Source organism: Dromiciops gliroides, chromosome 1, assembly GCF_019393635.1.
Source record: "Dromiciops gliroides isolate mDroGli1 chromosome 1, mDroGli1.pri, whole genome shotgun sequence".
NCBI classification, from domain to species: Eukaryota; Metazoa; Chordata; class Mammalia; order Microbiotheria; family Microbiotheriidae; genus Dromiciops; species Dromiciops gliroides.
This window is the reverse complement of record NC_057861.1, coordinates 82,867,271-82,887,740: the sequence shown is the minus strand read 5'-3', so window position 1 is coordinate 82,887,740 and position 20,470 is coordinate 82,867,271.

Here is a 20,470-nt window from a genome sequence, read left to right as displayed (position 1 = left end):
GGGCTTGGGATTATTGAGAAGGGGGGTTTAAGTAAGAAGCATGAGACTTAGAATCAAAGCGCTGGATGACTTTCATCCCAGACCTGCTGGTGATTTTCTGTGTGATGATAGGATCATAGAATTGCTGTGTTAGAAGGGACGGTAGAGGACATCCAGTTTCACCACCAAACAAAATATCAATCCTTTCTAAAAGCATCCCAAATAAGTTCAGGCTATGCTGGAAAACCTCTTATGGACACCAAATGTATTATCTTCCAAGACAATACATTCCCTAAGTTGTGTTTTCCCCCTTACAGTAAAGTGTCTCAGTGTGATTTCACCATATTGGTTTTAGTTTTGTCTTTGGGGCTGAGGCAAAACAATACTATTCCCTCTTCCATTCAATGAATATAAACTATTTGAACATAATGATTAGCTCACCATTTAGCAAATGGTGAAATAAAGGAAATTATGGTGGTGGTGATGGGTTTACTGAAGATGGTGGGATGTGATGGTGATGAAGGTGAAATGAGTGTTAATTGTGTTGCTGTGGTGAGAGTGGTAACAATTATGATGGTGATGGTGGAGATAGCAAAAGCTATAATTGTGATGATGATAGGAACGAAGACAATTATGATGGGAATAGGGATGATGATGGCAATAGTGATGATAGAGAGATGATGAAGCTGGGGATGGAATGATGACCATAACAAACCTAGCATAGGATCATATTATAACAAGGATCGGAACTTCAACTACTGACATATGCTAGAACTCATTCTGTGCTAATAGCACAGGAGCTGATTTTTGACTTGCCATAATGATCACTTCACTCTTTAAATGGTGGCCAAAGGTAGTTTTATCCTCTCTTATTTAATTTTGAGATTACCAAATAGCATGCCCCTCAGATACTATACCATCAAGCCCTGCCAAATAGCTCCATAAGGGAAGTCCCTGAGTGAGATTGAAAAATTGCTTATGTGATGCCATTGGGAAATATTCCATGTTACACATTCACAGCAACTTATGCACCCAGCCTTCTATCTCCCCCCTCTTCACAGATGTATATTATTCTCATAGTCACCCAAGACCCAGACTCCAACAAAACAACTTTCTTTTTGGTAGACGGAGCTTTTTCAAGCATGAGGCATATGCCCAGGGGCAAGTAGGGCATCAGCCTGGTTGGTGGCAAATACAGCCTGGATGGGAAACTCATTAAGCCCTAGTTGTCTTCCCTCAGGAAGAGGAAACCTGACAATTGGAAGCAAAAAGCTGTAATCTGCTGACTGTTTAATTAGAGACAATTTGCTTAGGATTCAAACAGTGTTTACCATTGTGGCAGCACACAGTTTGGGGACAGACCAAAAAACCCAGTAAACACCCAACAGAAGAGGAAAGATGAAGAAGTTACCAGATCACATCCTACCTATTCTTCAAGGGCCAACTTAGACCATCTTTCTTCAATGTAACCTACCCTGACTACTCAAGAAAAGGATTAGGTTCCCGGCATCAAGGGATCTGGAAGATATGAGTTAGAAGACTCATAATAGGTTTCATTGAGGGAACACAGAAGAAAGGATAAGTATTGCCATTTCAAGTTCAGTTATCCCTTAGGCCACCACTCCCTGGGTCCTGCCATTGTGGAGTCTCTCTCTTGAAGCCAGCCTTTCCTTTCCCAATCAACATTATCATCCTCCTGATGTCTAAGGGACTCCAGAGACTTCATAGTCTAATTAGGGTGGCAAAGCCTAAATATAAGAAATATCTGCAAACGTGACAAGATCATGCAACATAGGATATGTCATAGGAAGTTAGAGAGGGGAAGGTGAAATCTGTTACCTGGTATGTTCAAGGAAGACTTCCTTCCCAGGAAGAGGTGGGATTGGAACTTCATCTTAAAAAGTCAGGGCAGGGTTAACTTTCTGATAAGATGGTGGTAGGCATTCCTGATAAGGAAGAAGAAATAAGAGAAGGTTCAGATATGTGAGAGAAGTGCAGTCTGTATTCGAAGAAGCCAGGAGATACTGAGGAAACTAAGATAGAATTCAGAGGACTCATTTCAGAGAGGACTGGCCCTTTGGCTCTATTAGGGAGGCACAGCTCTTCCATACTTGGATTCTTAAGAAGGTTTCCCTTATGCTGAATTAAAATTTGCCTTTCTAGAATTCTTCTTTGGTAGTCCTACTTCTTCCCTGTAGGGTCAAGTAGGATAATATGAATCAATACAAGCTCATATTAATATTACATGATGTGGGGACCAATTTACCTCAAATAACAATTCTTTACAATGATAAGATTTTCAAAATACTATATATGTATATATTATATCTATAATATATACATATATATATATATATATATAATTGCATTTGATAACTGGTGAGACAGAAATTATTACTCCCAATTTGTTCCTGAAGAAACTGAAGTTCAATTCATATCAATCCAATAAACATTTATTAATTGTTCACTTTGTATATATCAGGCACCATGTTAGGCCCTGAGCATACAGTACAAACAAAAAATTAAAAGAATCCCTGCCCTTAAGAAATTTACATTCTACTGAGGGGAAAGAGTTGTGATTTATTAACCCAGGGAAGTTTAAGTGCTAAGTCCAATATTACATGTCTAGTGAGTTGGTGGAACTTGGTCCTTCAGATATTCAAAAACGATGGTTGTATCCTTACCAAAAATCACAGAATCTCATAACTAGAAGGGAGGTCAGATGACATTTAGTCCAATCCATGCCTTTTCAAGAATAAGTGGTCATATAACCTCAGTTTGAAGACCTCTAGTGTGGAAGAACCCACTATCTCCTAAGGTAGCCTAGTTCCCTGTTTTCTTTTCTGGACTAAATATCACCAATTCTGAATAATAATAATACTAATGACAATGACAATAAAAATGACAAGAACAACAACTAAAATTTATATGGTGCTTTAAGGTTTTCAAAAAATTTAAAATCTATTCTCTTGGTTGATAATGATAATGACAACTTGCATCTCTTTAGAACTTTTAGAGTTTTTCTCAGAATGATCCTAATTGAACATTGCTAAAACCATTTTACAGATGTGTAAACTGAGTCCCATAAAGAGTGACTTATCTAAGGTCAGATAGGCAGGAAGCTAGGCTCTGTAAGAATGATACCACACTCTGAGTCTTCTCTTTTCCAGGTGAAATGATCTTCAACTAATCCTGTGGATTGGCTTATAGTTCTCTGCCTATCTGGGTTGCCCTCTTCTTGATTTTGTCAGTTTCCTTCCTAAAAATATGGCTCCCAGAACAGGACACATACCTAATGGAGTGTTGTCTGCACAGTAAGTTTCATATTATCATTAAAAATTTGTCCCATTCAGGGGCAGATAGGTGGCGCAGTGAATAAAGCACTGGCCTTGGATTCAAGAGGACCTGAGTTCAAATCCAGCCTCAGACACTTAACACTTACTAGCTGTGTGACCCTGGGCAAGTCACTTAATTCTCATTGCCCTGAAAAAAAAAATAAGTAAAATCTGCCCTGTTCAGTGATTGATCCCTTCAGGTGAGGAAAGCCCCGTCATAGAACAGCTAGCAGAAGATCCCTGACCCATTTCTGACCAACTCTGCTTGTGGATGTTCCCAGTGACTTTCTGAGGGTTCCTTCCCACTCATGGCAGATTTATTTGTCAGTAAGCATAGGGTTTATGGCAGTGCATTGCAGACACTGAGTCAATTAGTTTTCCGTGTTGAACATGACAATCTGAAATCCTGCTCCAGGGAGGGCTGGGGAGGTACTAAACGGTGCCCATGTCCATTATGGAATCACTTTGTTAATTACATTGGCACAGCAGTGGCTGGGCTACTGATAGAATCCTCTGTCTTCCCTCTTCCCTTCCTTCTACTGCAAGTTCTCCCCTACCCCATACCCTTACAAAGTCTGAAAGTGCCCTATTCCTTTTTTGTGCTGATTCTCCCTTTGCATCAAATCAGTATAAGAAGGTGAAATTGGTGGCAAGCTGTCAGCACCTGTGGGGAGGTCAATACAGGCTGTTTCACATAAGGCCTGATTAAACTCAAGAAGTAGAAAATACCCTAAACCAAGTTTTTTTTTTTTAAATAAAAGTATATCACTTGTGCATACTACTATGTTTGTGAAGCACTTTATAAAAATTAGTTTCTTTGGCCTAGTGACTGCAAGATAGGTATTGTTATTAAACCCATTTTTCAGATTAGGACATTGAGGTTGAGATAGGTTAAGTGAGAGATCAATCAGTTAAATGATATGCCCTGGGTCACATAGCTAGTAAAGGTCTAAGGCGGAATTTGAACCCAAATCATCTTGACTCCAATCCCAATACAATCCAAGTATGCCTTGCCACCTCTCACAGCTCTTACAGAATCATAGAATTTCTACATCAGAGAAGTAAATTTTCTTCTCTGACCAATGTGGTTAATGGTGGAACAGTTTCTTATCTGCACTTTACCCACCCCAGTGAAATCACAGGCCTGATCCCAAAAATAAAAGCTTTTATTGTTATAGTTTGTTCATTTGTTCTTATCATCAGCAGTAAGCCTAGGGACAAGTATACAACAGGTGTTTAATAAAGCACCTACTGTTTCATACTGGTCCCCTTCACAAGATCTGTTTACATCATGCAGGAGTTCTAGCTGTTTCCTAAGGTTTGTTTCCCTCCACCATGCCTTTGTGTAGGCTGTTTCCAATGCCTAGCATGCTATTCCACCTCTAGGATAACCTTGCTTCCTTCAAGGCTCAGATCCAGTGACAGCTGCTATTGAAGGCCTTCCCTGATCCCCACCATCTTCAGCTGCCCCACAGATGACTACTCTGAGTATCCTTATGTACACTTACACTCTATGCCCTCCTCCTGAACTGGGGCTGTTTAATTGTTTTTTGGTTTTTATACGCCTGGTGTCTAGCAATGCCTTGAAGCCTTGCATCAAAGAGGAGCTTGTCAAGTTGGATAGGTGCTAGTTTCATTTGAATACCGTATATTCGACCACCAACAGTTTCAATCTTTGAGAAAGAGGAGCTTTTTGTGAACCCTTCAGATCACAAGTGTCAACTGGTGCCTCTTGTGGTTTTATAAATATAGGGATGACTTCCATGGACATAATTTAAGGGATGTTTTTAGTACCTATGGAAGTACTAAGTCTAAGCCCTGCCATACATATGGGGGCTAAAGAATCCAGCTCTGATTTCAATTATACTTGACCTTTTCCTAGTAAAAAGCGACTCTTTCCTGAAGTGGGAAAGTCCCCTGGGGGATCCCCTGTCATTCTCCTAGTAAGGTGGATTTCCCTTTCCCCACTTGTGCCTTCCTCGATCTGTCTCACAGATGAGGGCTCTACCTCACCATGCCTGAATGCCCTTCTTGATTGTAATCTTCTATGATGGCAGTCTCTTGCTTAGTCTTTTCCCCCTGGGACTCACTCTCTGTGCCTTAGATCTTGCAAGGATGCCTTTCCTGATGAATCCCCCTAGCCTGCTTCCTTTTGTTCCTCATCCCCACCCTCCTCTCTGCTCAGCTGATTCTGCCAGCTTTAGAAGCATTCAACAGGGCTTCTAAAGCCCATTGAAGGAAAGACCTCCCATTTGGGGGTTTAGTTCAAGGTTTATTCATTCCCTACCTCAAACATTTCAGATAAAGCTCTAGTCAGACCACTGTCAAGCTGTCAGGAAGCAAGGCTTCCCTGTAAAACTGTGAAGCTAGACATATTTTCTTAACATGCTACAATAGAAAGAATATTGGACTGGAAGTCAAAGGACCTGGATTCAAATCTTGGCTTACCCCTTGTGTGATCTTAAGTGGGTCAGCAAGTCACTTAATTAAGCTCACTGGACTTTGCTTTCCTGAGACCAGAACAGATAAACTCTGGTGGGTTCCTGCTAATTCTAATGCCATATTTGCGCATATACTTTGCTTATAGAATCAATATATTAGAGCTAAAAGCAGTGTCAGAGGCCATCTGGTGCAATCCCTTCATTGTATAGATGGGAAAACTGAGACCCAATAAGTTACCTAAATTAATTCAAATAGTTGGCATCAGGGAGGTGGAGCCAAGATGGTGCAGTACAGGCAACAACCCAACTGAATTCTCCCAAAATCCCTTTCTAAACAACTTTAAAATAACACTTCAAATCAAATTCTGGAACATCACAGTCAACATATGGTCAAAGCAATATATTTTTCCAACTTAAGACAACTTGGTACGTCATCAGAAGAAATCTATGACACTGGGATAGAGGCCTGTCTGAAACAGTGGAAGGATTTGGAGATGACCACAATAGTAGCAGTAGCAGCAGCTTTAGAATTTCTCAGCCCAAAGAGGATGGAAGGGCTGGACCACTGGTCAAAAAGAGATTACAGGTGACCCTTTGCCAGCATTAAATGCAACCGGTAATGCAACATAGGGCAATGTCTATAAGCAGTTCTGTGTACCCAGGAGGAAGAGGGGCACTTTTGGTCATTCACAAAGGAGCAGGAACCCTGGTCCCAGTTCCAAGGCAGAAATGAATACTAGCACCTGTAGCTGCAAGAGAGGGTCCTAGGGCCAAGAGGGGCACTAGAGGTTGTGGATGCAAGGAAACAGGGACCTTCCTGGGTAAAGACCAGAGCATACACCAGAAGAGCAGTGACCACACATCTCCCTAGATCACACCACCTTGGAAGCATGGAAAATTTGCAGACCCACAGAACTAGATCTGAAAACAGCAACACAAAAAGATTGCAAACAGGAAGAAAGAAACAATTCAAATATCATGGAGCCACAGTTAGGATTTAACAGCTTCCACATTAAAGGACCAGAGGGCTTGGAATATGGTATTATGGAAGGCAGAGGAGTTAGGATTATAACCAAGAATTATCTACCCAGCAAAACTAAGTATAATCCTTCAAAGGAGAAAATATATTTAATGAAATAGTGGACTTTCAAGCATTCCTGATGAAAATACCAGAGCTAATAAAAAATTCCATATTCAAAGACAAGACTCAAGAAGGCATAAAAAGGTAAAAATAAAAGCAAAATCATAAGAGAAGAAATAAAGTTAAACTGTTTATATTTCTTTATGGGAAAATGACACATGTAACTCCTAAGAACTTTATCATTATTAGGGCAGATAGACAGAGTCTGCATAGACACAAGACATGAGGATTTATTGATTATGTTGAGATGATCTAAAAAAATGAAAGAGTGAGAGAGTTGCACTGGGAAAGGGGGGAAGGAAGAGGTAGAATGGAATATTTTTCTCACATATAAGAGGTTGCAAGGAAAAAAAACTTTTACAGTGAAGGAGGAAATGTTGGGATTTTAGGTAATTCTTAAACCTTACCCTCATCAGAATTGGTAGTAAGAGGAAAGAATGAATATATATGTGTATGTGTGCATAAACATACATACATGCATACATATCTTCAGTTGGGTAGAGAAATTTACCTGACACAAAAGGGAAATAGGAGGGGAAAGAGGATAAGAGACATGGAGGGGATGATACAAAGGAGGGCGGATTAAGGGAGGCAATGGTCTAAAGCAAAACAGACATTTGAGGAGGGAAAGGAGACAGAGAGAGAGAGAGAGAGAAACCACAGCAATATTTAAACACTATCTCCTAAAACCTGGAAAATAAGATGGAGAGCAATACACAGTAATCATAACTGTGAATGTGAATAGGATGAGATCACCCATAAAATGGAAGTAGATAGCAGAATGGATTAGAAACTAGAATCTAACAATGTTATTTATAATATATGCACTTGAAACAGAAAGACACACACAGAGCTAAAATAAAGGGCCTAAGCAGAATGTATTATGCTTCACCCGAATTTTAAAAGACAGGGGTAGTAATCATGATCTCAAACAAAGCAAAAGCAAAAGTAGACATAATTAAAAGAGGTTATCGAAGAAACTATATTTTGCTAAAAGATACAATCAATAATGAAGTATTTTTTTAAATTACAAATTTCTCTGATAAAGGCTTCATTTCTCAAACACATAGGGAACTGAATCAAATTTATAAAAACAAGAGCCATTACCTAATTGACAAGTGGTCAAAGGGTATGAACAGGCAGTTTTCAAAAGAAGAAATCAAAGCTATATATAGTCATATAAAAATATCTAAATAACTATTGATTAGAGAAAGGTAAATTACAACTCTGGGGGACCACTTTACACCTATCAGAAATGAAAAATTCTGGAGGCATTAAGGAAAATAGGTACACTAATATTGTTGATGGAATTATGAACTAGTCCAAGCATTTTGGAAAACAATTTGGAATTATGCCCAAAGAGCTATAAAACTGTGTTTGATTCATACCCTTTGATTCAGCAACATCACTACTAGGTCTGTACCCCAAAGAGATAAAAAACAGAAAGGACCTTTGTATGCAAACATACTTCTAAGTAGCTCTTTTCATAGTTGCAAACTGGACACCGAAAGGACACTTAACAATTGGGAAATGGCTAAACAAGTTATGGCACATGATTGTGATAGAATACTATTGTCCTATAAGAAATGATGGGGAGGGGCAGTTGGATGGCACAGTGGATAGAGTACTGGCCCTGGATTCAGGAGGATCTGAATTCAAATACAGCCTCAGACACTTGACACTAGCTGTGTGACCCTGGGCAAGTCAATTAACCCCAATTTCCTTACCAAAAAAACAAAACAAAACAAAGCAAAACAAATGATGGGGTGGTACTTCAGGGGGGAAAAACATGAGAAGACCTCTATGAACTGATACAAAGTGAAGTGAGAAGAATTGAGAGATTCATAGTAAAAGTAATGACGTATTGATGATCAACAGTGAAAAACTAAACTACTCTGAACAAGACAATGAGCCAAGACAACTCCAAAAGATTCATGATGAAAAAATGCTATCCACCTCCAGAGAAAGAAATGATGAACTCTGAGTGTAAATCACAGTATAACTTTCTTACTTTCTTTCTTGTTCTGGTATATAGCTAATGTGGAAATATGTTTTATGTGAGCTCACATGTATAATGATATAATTTTGCTTGCCTTCTCAATGAGTAGGAGGGAGAGAGAATTTTTGGAACTCGAAATTTAAGAAGAAAAGACTACTTAAGAAATTAAATAAATTTAGTTTTTAAAAATAGCATCAGAAATGGGATTTGAACATAGCACTTCAATTCCAAAGTCAGGGCTTGTTCCACAATGATCTATTTCCTCTACCACGACCTGTCTACTTTCTGTCTTACTTTTTTCCGATACTTTCAAACCTGGGCCTTCCTAAAAGAAAATAGGAGAGATATCATGGCATAATGGGAAGAGCAATAAATATGGAAGCAAAGAAATCAGGGTAGAATCCCATCTCTGCTTTTTAATGACAAATAATGATCAATGATAATGACATTTATTTATTTACTTTTCCACTGCCTATACTAACTATTGTCCAACTGCCACCATTTATCAGGACAAGTAGGCCTAAGATTAATCTTCAGAGTGGCAGCATCCCCTGAAACCACTGGTCTTCCTTAGAGCCCAACCTCCAAAAGCATCACATAGGGAAGCAACCCCTATGGAGAAGGAGTTGGTCCTCCACAACTGCCATCTTCAAGGCAGGCAAGCTGACCTAGGTGAAACAGCAAGGAACCCTAAGGGAGAGACATGTGGTGATATATTGTATTGGTACAGGGAGCTCCCAAATAATTAAAGTCCCTCTGCCAATGTAGGCTGGCACCTTCTCTGAAACTTAGGCTCTTAGGGGGTAGCCTAGAGTACTAAGTTCGGTGACTTGCCCTAGTCAAATAGGATGGATCAGAAGCCAGATTTAAACTCATATATTTTCCTAGCTTCAAGACCAACTTTTTATCCACTATGCCATGTCACAATTCCCATTTGCTATCTAAGAAAAACAGAATCCCAGAATGGGAAGTGAATACTGCACATTGTGGTCCTCATCAGTCAGGGAATAATATGGGTTTGATTATAGCTGAAGGTGATGGTCTTGGTGCAACATAAGTAGGAAACATTATTTAAGTTTTTTCTCCAGCAATGAAGATGGGGTACACCAAGCCATCCATACACTCTTGCTGAGAGTCTACTTTTAATATCTAGAGTTAATGATTAATCCTGCAGCCAGAGTTAAATCGAAATCTCTGATCAGGGTTTGGTGTTCTGCCTGGGGCTAAAATTCAGGTTCAATTTGGAACTTTTGCTCCTCTTTAGCTGTAGCAGTACCTGGTAGATGGCAGGTGCTTAATAAAGACTAGTTGACTTGCATGTTAACTTTAAGAATAACTTCTTGGGGCGGCTAGGCGGTGCAGTGGATAAAGCACCGGCCCTGGATTCAGGAGTACCTGAGTTCAAATCTGGCCTCAGACACTTGACACTTACTAGCTGTGTGACCCTGGGCAAGTCACTTAACCCCCATTGCCCTGCAAAAAAAAAAAAAAAAAAGACTACCTTCTTCCCATATCAGCTTCACCTTACTCTTTTTGTGCTATCATCAAAGCCTGTCCTCAAAAAAGGACAAAGAACTTCTTCACACTGAAGTAGGAATAGCTGAGAAGATTCTAAAAGATGGATTCTTCCAAAGGCATTTAATCTGAAGGAATGATGCCCTAGTGGCTGAATGTCTACAAGCAACCAAGAGATGACAGAGGGGTTTGAAAGCAAGAGGATCTCCCTGTATTGTCCTCAGTTATACACGAATACCTGCTCATCATTTCCTGGCTTCATATATGTCTCATCAGCCAGATGTTGACCTGGCTTTACACATTACTATGTTGGGCCTAGTGAAATGACAGTAAAGAATATCTGTGCCACACACACACACACACACACATGCAGAAAGACACAAACTAAGACACACCTTCAACATATTTAGAACAATTTAATAAAAATAATATGTATTAAGCATTTACTTTGGTTAGTGCTCTGTGCTACATGCTAGAGATATTTTTTAAAAAAGGAAAGAAAAAGTGGAGCAGCTAGGTGGCGCAGTGGATAGAGCACTGGCCCTGGAGTCAGGAGTACCTGAGTTCAAATCCATCCTCAGACACTTAACACTTACTAGCTGTGTGACCCTGAGCAAGTCACTTAACCCCAATTGCCTCACTAAAAAAAAAAAAGAAAGGAAAGAAAAAACTTTGCATTCAAAGTTAAAGAAGGAGTGAGCCATGGATATACATGCACATAGATAAATAGAAAGTCAGAAAGGAAGGAAGGGAGGGAGGGAGGGAGAGGGAGAGAGAGGGAAAGAGAGAGAGAGAGAGATTGGTCCAGGCAGCTATGTGGCACAGTGGTGCTGGCCTTGGAGTCAGGAAGACCTGAGTTCAAATCCAACCTCAGACATTTAGACACTTACTAGCTATGTGCCCCTGGGCAGATCTCTTTACTTCTGTATACTTTCATTTTCTCATCTGTATAATGGGGGAAATAATTGGACCTACCTCCCAAGGCTGTATGAGAATAAAATGAGATAATATTTATAAAGTGTTTTATAAACTGTAAAGTGCTACATAAATGGTGGCTATTATTAAGTATGATCTAAGGTGGAGGAGATAAGGACTTGTGCCAAATCTAGTCTTTCTTCAGCATTTGATGACTTGCCAAGTACTTTCATTGAAACAACCTATGTGACAGGCAGGACAAGTATTAACCCCATTTTATAGGTGAAGGAACAGAGACAGAGATCAGTTAAATAACTTTTCCAATTGATACACATAGTTAACAAGTGGCAGAGTTGGAAAACAGAGCTCTCAACTCCCTAATACATTTGACTATCATGAGGTTGTAATGGCTAGATCCAAATAAAAATGCACTAAGTACATTTGAGGGGAAAGAAGATTGCTTTTAGTTGGGAATGGGGAGAAGGGAATCAGGGAAGACTTCTTGGAAGAGATGGTATACATTTGTTGTTGTTCAGTCATTCAGTCATTTCTAGCTTCATGTGACTCCATGGACAAAGTCCATGGGGCTTTATTGGCAAAGATCTGGAATTGTTTGCCATGTCCTTCTCCAGTGTGCCCCCATTTTACAGATGAGAAACTATGGGAATTTGGTTGAGTGACTTGCCCAGAGTCACACAGCTAGTATGTGTCTGAAGTCAAATTTGAACTCAAGTCTTCCTGAATCTAGGCACAGTGATGTATCCACTGCACCACCTAGATGCCCAGATGGTATGTATACTAGGTCCTGGAAGAAGAGGAGCTCAATAGACAGAGATGTGGTGGAGTTTTACTGTTTCTCAAATTCTGTGCTCCCTTTCCTGCCTTGAACAGGCAGTCTCCCAGGCCTGGAATGTCCTCATGCCTGACCATCGCCTATTGGAATGCCTAACTTGTTATCAGTTCGACTGGAGTCATCTCCAGCCAGATGTCTTTCCTGATCCTCTTAGTAATGTGTTCTCCATCCTCCTCCAATTAGTCAATATGTACTTCCTTAGCTGTTTGTAGGTTGCATTTCTTTCAGAAGAATGCAAATTCCATCACTTCCTTCCCAGAGGGTAGGGACTTTTTTGTTTGTTTATTTGAATGCCTAGAGATTAGCAAGCCACTTTGTACAGAGCAGGCACTTAATAATGGGCAGTGAGGTGTCACAGTGGTTAGAGCACTGGCCATGGAGTCAAGAAGACCTGAGTTCAAATCTGGCCTCATAGGGACACTTAGCTGTGTGACCCTGGGCAAGTCAATTGACCCTGTTTGCCTCAGTTCCTCATCTATAAAATGAGCTGGAGAAGGAAAAGACAAACCACTCCAGTATCTTTGCCAAGCAAACCTGAAATGAGGTCAGGAAGAGTTGGACAAAACTGAAACAACTCAATAACAACAAAGCACTTAAAAATGTTTGTTGGGGGCAGCTAGGTAGCACAGTGGATAAAGCACCAGCCCTGGATTCAGGGCTGGTGTTCAAATCCGGCCTCAGACACTTGACACTTACTAGCTGTGTGATCCTGGGCAAGTCACTTAACCCCCATTGCCCGGCCAAAAAAAAAAAAAAATAATGTTTGTTGAATTATAACGTATAACAGTTTGTTATGGGAATTGGGGATACTGTAGAACAATGGTGTCAAACTCAAATAGAAACAGGAGCCACTTAACCATACATAATGATCACTGTGGGCCACATATTGACTTAGGAAACCATACATGTTTCAATATTTATATTTTTTGTTTGTTTTTTAAGTGAGGCAATTGGAGTTAAGTGACATGCCCAGGGTCACACAGCTAGTAAGTGTTAAGTGTCTGAGGCCGGATTTGAACCCAGGTACTCCTGACTCCAGGGCCAGTGCTCTATCCACTGCACCACCTAGCTGCCCCTCAATATTTATATTTTTATTATTATATAAACACATAAAGTAAGGTAGAAACTATATGTTAGCTGGTTCTCCAACACCCAAGAGTGATATAAACTGGGGGCAGCTAGGTGGCACAGTGGATAAAGCACTGGCCCTGGATTCAGGAGGACCTGAATTCAAATTCAGCCTTAGACACTTGACACTTACTATCTGTGTTACCGTGGGCAAGTCACTTAACCCTCATTGTCCTTCAAAAAAATACTGATATGGACCACATGTAGACGTCAGACTGGGTGTCTGAGAAAACTTTTGGTGTAGAGAGAAGAGAGAATTTAGGACAAGACCAAATGATGGTGAATCATCTGATTTGGCTGCAATGTAGAGTGTGCAAAGGGAGTAACATGAATTATGGCTGGAACCAAACTGTGGATGCTAGTCCTGAAGTTTTGTATTTATACAGTAGGCAATGGGGAGCCACTGATGGCTTCAGAGCTAAACATTAGGAAGACAGCCATCCCATTGTGCTCCCAGCAAGAAACAGCTGGCGCACTTCCTCAGTAAACTCTCTGGATGTTGTTGCATAAGACTAAGAGTTAGCCAGAATTAAAGCTGACAGAACCAAATAAAATCCCTGCTGCATTATGAATTAAACTGCAGGGGTAAAAGTCGGTGTATTGATTGCAGAGCTCTGGGAGGCATTCAGAAGAAGAGAGGCAATGTTGTATGTCTTCCTGTCTTTTGGTTCCCTTGTATTCTTGCAAAAAAGAAAGATGAAGATGTTACCCCTCCTTTAGGGAACAAACACAGTCCAGCAGGACACCTTGGAAATGGACACAGATAACTATAGTATCATCACACACATAATTTCATCTATAACCTCATTATGCCATGGAGGTGAAGAATGAAGATAAACAGAAGCAAAGATGCAAAAGCCAAGAAAGCAGAAGAAGCTGAAGCACAAATGGAGTTCTTGGAGGAGGAGGAGGAGGAGGGAAGGAGGAGAAAGAAAAAAGAAGAGAAAGAGGAGGAGATGATGATGATCACGACGACGACGATGATGATATAAGAAAGAGAACTAGACTTTTAAGTAAAGCCCTAATTTTGAATAATACTTTGGACAGTAGTATGGCCTAGTATCTGAGACTCACTTCCCTCCTATGTAAAATGAGAATAATATTACTTGCACCACTTACCGCCCACCCCCCCCCACAGGATTACTGAGAGAGAACTCCTTTGTCACTCTTACTATACTATAGAAATATGAGTTATTATTACTGTTAAGTAGTACCAGTGTTTGCATGTATGTAGGAAAAATAAAAGCAACACTTAGAGAGGACACAGGATGGTAGAGCTATAGTGACTAGGAATTTTATGTTAAGAAATTCCTAATTTAACTCATTGTATTATAAACTTTTTTTGTGGGCATGGACTCTGTCTTATACTTCTTTATATATCCCTCTTTCCCCACCTTATTTTGGGGCTCAGAACTCCACATACAACATGGGCATAGTAAATATTGGTTCAATTTAATTTTCAGTTAATAGCAGTCAGACTTCCTATCTCCCCAGAATGACATAGTGGAAAGAGCACTCAATTTGGCCCTAGAGTACCTAGGTTCCAATCCTGCTTCTGCCACTTGTTATGTTTGTAACATTGGGCAAGCGACTTCACTTCATTGTCCTCATCTGAAAAGACAGAAGGATGGATTAAGTGATCTCTCTTCCTATCCAGTTCTAAATCTCTTCCTCAGTCTGCATATGTCTATACTTCACAGGGAAGTAATTTGAAGACCTGGCCTTGGCCAAAGTGTTCCTTGCAGGGTTGGTCTGGCTACATCACTCTCCCACCTTCTACCCTGTGACTTATATGTAAAATATGGATAATAAGACCCACTCTGACTTTCTCCCAGAGCTACTGTGAGTTATGATCAAAGGGGATGATTCAGAGAAACCTTGGAAGATTTATGGTAACTAATACAGAGCAAAGTTAGTAGAACCAGAACAATTTAAATGGTAAGAATACGATTTTAAAGACAAAGAGTTTTAAAAGCCTTGAGAAATCTGATCAATGAAAAATGAACAATCAGTATTCCCAAGGGCTCATGATGATGCATGCTATTCACCCACCTCCTGACAGAGAAGTAATGGGCATATGATTCAGAATGAGAAATATGTTTTTGGACATGGCCAAAAAATGGGAATTTATTTTGCTTAACTGTGCATATTTATTACAAAGTTTATGTTTTTTCTTTTCTTTTTCTCTTTTTCAGTGAGAGGGGGGGAGAGGAAGGGAAAATAAATGTGTGTTAATTGAAAAGAATCAAAAGAAAAGCCCCAAATTTTTCAAATTAAGTGTCAAAAAAAAAAAAAGACAGAAGTCCTTTTCTGATCTTCAGTTGTTGCTCTCGCTTATCCATCCCAATCACTTTTTATATATTGTGTATTTATCTTTGCATACATCAGTCCTGATAGAATATAAGTTCTTTTTTTTTTGTGGTGCAATGAGGGTTAAGTAACATGTTCAGGGTCACACAGCTAGTAAGTGTCAAGGGTCTGAGACCAGATTAGCAATCAGCTCTTCCTGAATCCAGGGCTGGTGTTTTATCTACTGTACCACCTAGCTGCCCCAGAATATAAGTTCTTGAAGGCAGTTAGATAGTGAGGTAGATAGAGAGCTGGTCCTGCAATGAGAAAGACCTGAGATGCTTACTAGCTGTTTGACCCTGGGCAAGTCATGTAACCTCTCCTTCAGTTCTTCATTGGCATGATGGAAATAATAATAGCACCCACCTCCCAGGTAGGAAGGATAAAGTGAGACAATATTTTCAGGACACTTTGTAAACATTAAAGCACTACATAAATACTAGCTATGATTAATATTAATTTGTCCCAACACCTGGAAGAGTGCTTGGCACATAGTGGGAATTTAGTAAACACTTATTGAATTTAATTGATTAGTGGTTGTGAGAGCCCTTTGTAAAGCACCAGTATGCACTGGAAAAGAGGCTGCTATTATGGATAATCTGAAGAGTTTTATGGCTGTCTGAATTTAGAGGACAAACCATCCACTTCCACTGACCTTGGCCAAGTCAAAGAAAGAAGGAGAGAAAAGAAGAGGGAGAGCTTTCGGGAAAGATCCCAGAGACAGGAGACTGGCAGCAATGTTGTTGGCTTACCTCCCCTTAGCCAGTTCCCAGGAGCCCACATACACTGCCCATAAATAACTGGGAAGCCTTCCAGCCCAGGTCCTGAGCCAAGTAAGTTTCAGTCAGTCAATAAACATTTACTAAGTTCCTACTATGTGCCAGTGTACATGGGCCAAACTAACAGAAGAGACCTTGAGTCGCCTCAACTCCAGGTTGGGAATTCTAAGATGCAGATGAAAGCATAGAAAACTCTCAGCCTAAGACAAGCTGTCACTCCTACATCATTCCAACATGCTCAGCATCATTATATATTTTATTAATGATAACAACACATGGCATGTACTTAATAAGCACGTTGACTTGAATAATAATGATAATGATAAGAATATATCTTAGACAATTAATAAACAATTGTTTAATTTAATAATAATTATTATCACATGCAGTGGGTACTTATAACCGTTTGTTGAATTATAATAATAGCAATAATAATAATGACAGTGATGAAAAGATAAAAGGAAGAGCCATTATTTTCAATTACATGGGAGCCAGGACCCAGTTTATCAATTATCCAAGGTGGAGGGCTTGTTCCTGGGTGTGGGGGAATTAATTTTCTTTAAGTAACGCCTGGGAAAACAGAAGATTGGTTCAGGTTGATTTACAATGTCAGCATTTTTTTATGCCATGAGCAGACTCCATTTAATCATACTGCATCCAGAAATTGAATACAAAAGAGGCCTTTCATTATTCATAGATAACATCCATCCCATGAGGTGCCTTTCTGTGCAGTTAATAACTGCTGGGGAATCCGGGCTAAGGCCATTCCACAAGGAGGTGGGGAGGAGACCCTTTCACTTTCCGAGTCCTTTTCAATGTGGGAAGTGAAACAAAGAGGATGAGATGGAGTTAGCTTTTTTGATATCTAGGCTTGCTCTCCCTTGTGTTAAGCCTAAGGAAATATTTGGGTCCTGTGAGGGCTAGTTATTTTGGATTGAGAGCAGATTCCAGAATTGAAGGCTGAAGGCTGAAGAGCTCCTGGGAGTGGGAGACTTGCCAATTACAGTTACTGGTCTGATTTAAGCCATCACTACCATCACTGTCATTACAGAATCCCTCACTTCCTGCAAGACATCAGTCAAGAACTACCTTCTATAGGAAACTCTCTTAATCCACCAACCTACTAGTTTCCTCTCTCCTTAGGTACCTTGTAGTTACTTAATTGTATTTATTTTGTATTTATTCTGAAAGAGAACATAGCTTAATGGCTAGATAACTCACCTCGAAGCTAATAATACCACTTGAATTCACAAGCCCTGACTATGACATACATTGGCTGTGTGACCCTGGGCAAGTCACTCAACCTCTCAGTGGCATAAATGATTCTTTAAGACTATAATATATAATTTTTAAAAAAACACTATAAGATATAGAGAAGGTACCACCTCAGACCAGCACTTGGAAAAGAGTTTCCTCACTTAGAGTTCCTTATATGATTAAAATTATTGATTCAGTTCCTAAGTCTATTTATTCTTCATAATCAATCTCGTACATAACAATGCATATACATGTCTTCCTTTGTAGAATGTAATCTTCATGTAGCATTAAGGAGTACAGAGATAAAAATGAGTCCCCATTCTCAAAGAGCATAAGTGAGACAAGGTGCAGATACTTTGTCACATACAAGATATATACAACGTGGATGTAGGATATCTTTAGAAGAAGTGATACTAGAAGATAAGGGGAACATTAAAGGCCTCCTAGAAAAGATGGTACTCAAGGTAATTCTTAAAAGAAAGCAAGGATTCCAAAATGCAAAATTAAGAAGGGAGATTATTCCAGGCATTGGGGGAATATCTAGTGCAAAGACTTAGAGACAAGAATGAGTACAGTATAAGGAGAAGTCAGTCAGAGACTAGAATGTAAGGAGGATAGAAATATGTAAGGAGATTAAAAAGGTGGGAGGGGGACAAGTTGGTAAGAGTTTTTGAGTGGCAGAATTGTTTATATTATATTTTAAGGGGGAGAGCGGAGGATGACATCAGAGTTTATCAAGGAGGGAAGTGATATGGTAAGACCCATATTTTAGAAAAATCAACTTGGTAGCTGTATGAGAGATGGATAAGAGTAGAGAAAGTCTCAAGGTACAGAGACCAATTGGGAACTTATTTGAATAGTACAGATGAAAGGTGATGAGGGCCTAAATAAGGATATCTATGTCATTGGAGAGGAGACATATACATATTTTGGATAGAGATGACAAGAATTGTCAATTGATTGAAGACATGGGATGAGAAAGAATGAGAAGCAGATAATAAAACCAGTTTTGAACCTAGTTTACAGTAGATATGGGACTTCCATCAAGGAAGTTCAGAGGAGGGGTTAGTTTGGGAAACAATTAGATAATGAGTTCAGTTTTAGGCATATTGAGCCTGAGATACTTCTGTGACATTCCATTTAAAACATCCAATAGGCAGGTAGTGATGAGTACTGAAGTTTAGGAGAGAGACTAAAGACTAGATAAACAGAATCTGGGAACTACCTAAAAATTAAACCCATGGAAGATGATGAGATCACCACAGGAGAATCTAGAGAGAAAAAAGAGAACACAACCTAGGACAACACTTTTCTGTATACAGACAGTTCAGGAGTCCGACATGGATAGGGACACAACAAAAGAGACTGAGAAAGGGTCTTCAAATAAGTAGAATAAAAACCACAGAGGAGCAAGGACACAAAAACCTAGAGGAAACAGAGTATGCAGAAGTTTGTTAAACATCAAGGAGAGATCAAGAAGGATGAGCATCCAAGGGAGGCCATTTAATTTGAAAATTAAGGTTAAAAGAGTGCATTTTCAGTTGAATAATCAAATCAAAGACCAAGTTTAGAAGAGACTGAGAGGAAAAGAAGTAGAGGCACCAAATGTTGATGAAATTTTCAAGGATTTCCGGCTGAGGTGGAGAAATAGAGTTTTATAGCTAGGAGAGATGGCAGCATGTAGGGAGGATATATCCTTATATATGTATATGCTGTCTTCCATGATAGAATATCAGTTCCTGACAGGATATATTCCTTCATTTTTGTCTGTTTATATCCCTAATACCTAACATACATAATGCCTGACATATAGTAGGCAGAACTTGAATGAATGTTTGCTGATTGATTGTTGATGGATCAGCATCACCATTATTCATAAGATTATACTGATCATTCATGTATTAGATGACCATCAGTAGCAACTCTAAATTTTGGAGCCCCAGGGGACAATGTAAAAAATATTTCAGATGAATTTTAAAAATAAATATATTTCCATAAAGGCCCCCATCCCCTTTCTATAATGACAACCTCTCTTCCTCTACATACAAGGGCTCCTTGGGTGGTGAAATGACTGTTGTTCAGTCATTTCAGCCATCACAAACTCTTCATGACCCCATTTGGGGTTTTCTTGCAAAGATATTGTATTGGTTTGCCATTTCCATCTCTGGCTCATTTTACAGATAAGGAAAATGAGGCAGACAAGTGTTAAGTGACTTGTCTATTGTTAAAGAGCTAGTGTCTGAGGCCAGATTTGAACTCAGGCCATTTTGACCCCAGGTCCACTCCATTGACTAAACTTGTCTCCAAGTTTACACTTCCTCAGGAGCTTTCTCTGTGATATTAAAACATACAACTAAAATGTAAAGAAAGACTGTGATGTGGCTATTCTGTCTACAACTCACCATAACATATGGAAAAGTAAAAACAGCTAGATGGCCATCTAAAGATCAAAGTAAGCCCTACTGCAACAGCCCAAGCTGCTCTCAGTGAAAGGTCTCCTATTTCTGTAGTTATTAGAGATGTGGAAGATATCCTTGTGCTAATGGGCACCTTACGATTCCAACTATTCTTCCCTCTGCTCACAGTCACAGGAATAGGAGCTCTTCAACCCAGGCTGCTGATTCCATCTAGCCATCTTTGCATCAAGCTCCTTCCTGGAACTCAATTAGGAACTGCTAACTCATCACTCTTTCTGGTAAGAAAAGATACAATCTGAAAGGGGCATAGGAGCTGAGAGAGATTATAGAGGGAGTGAGAAGTGGGATAGGAGAGACAGAAA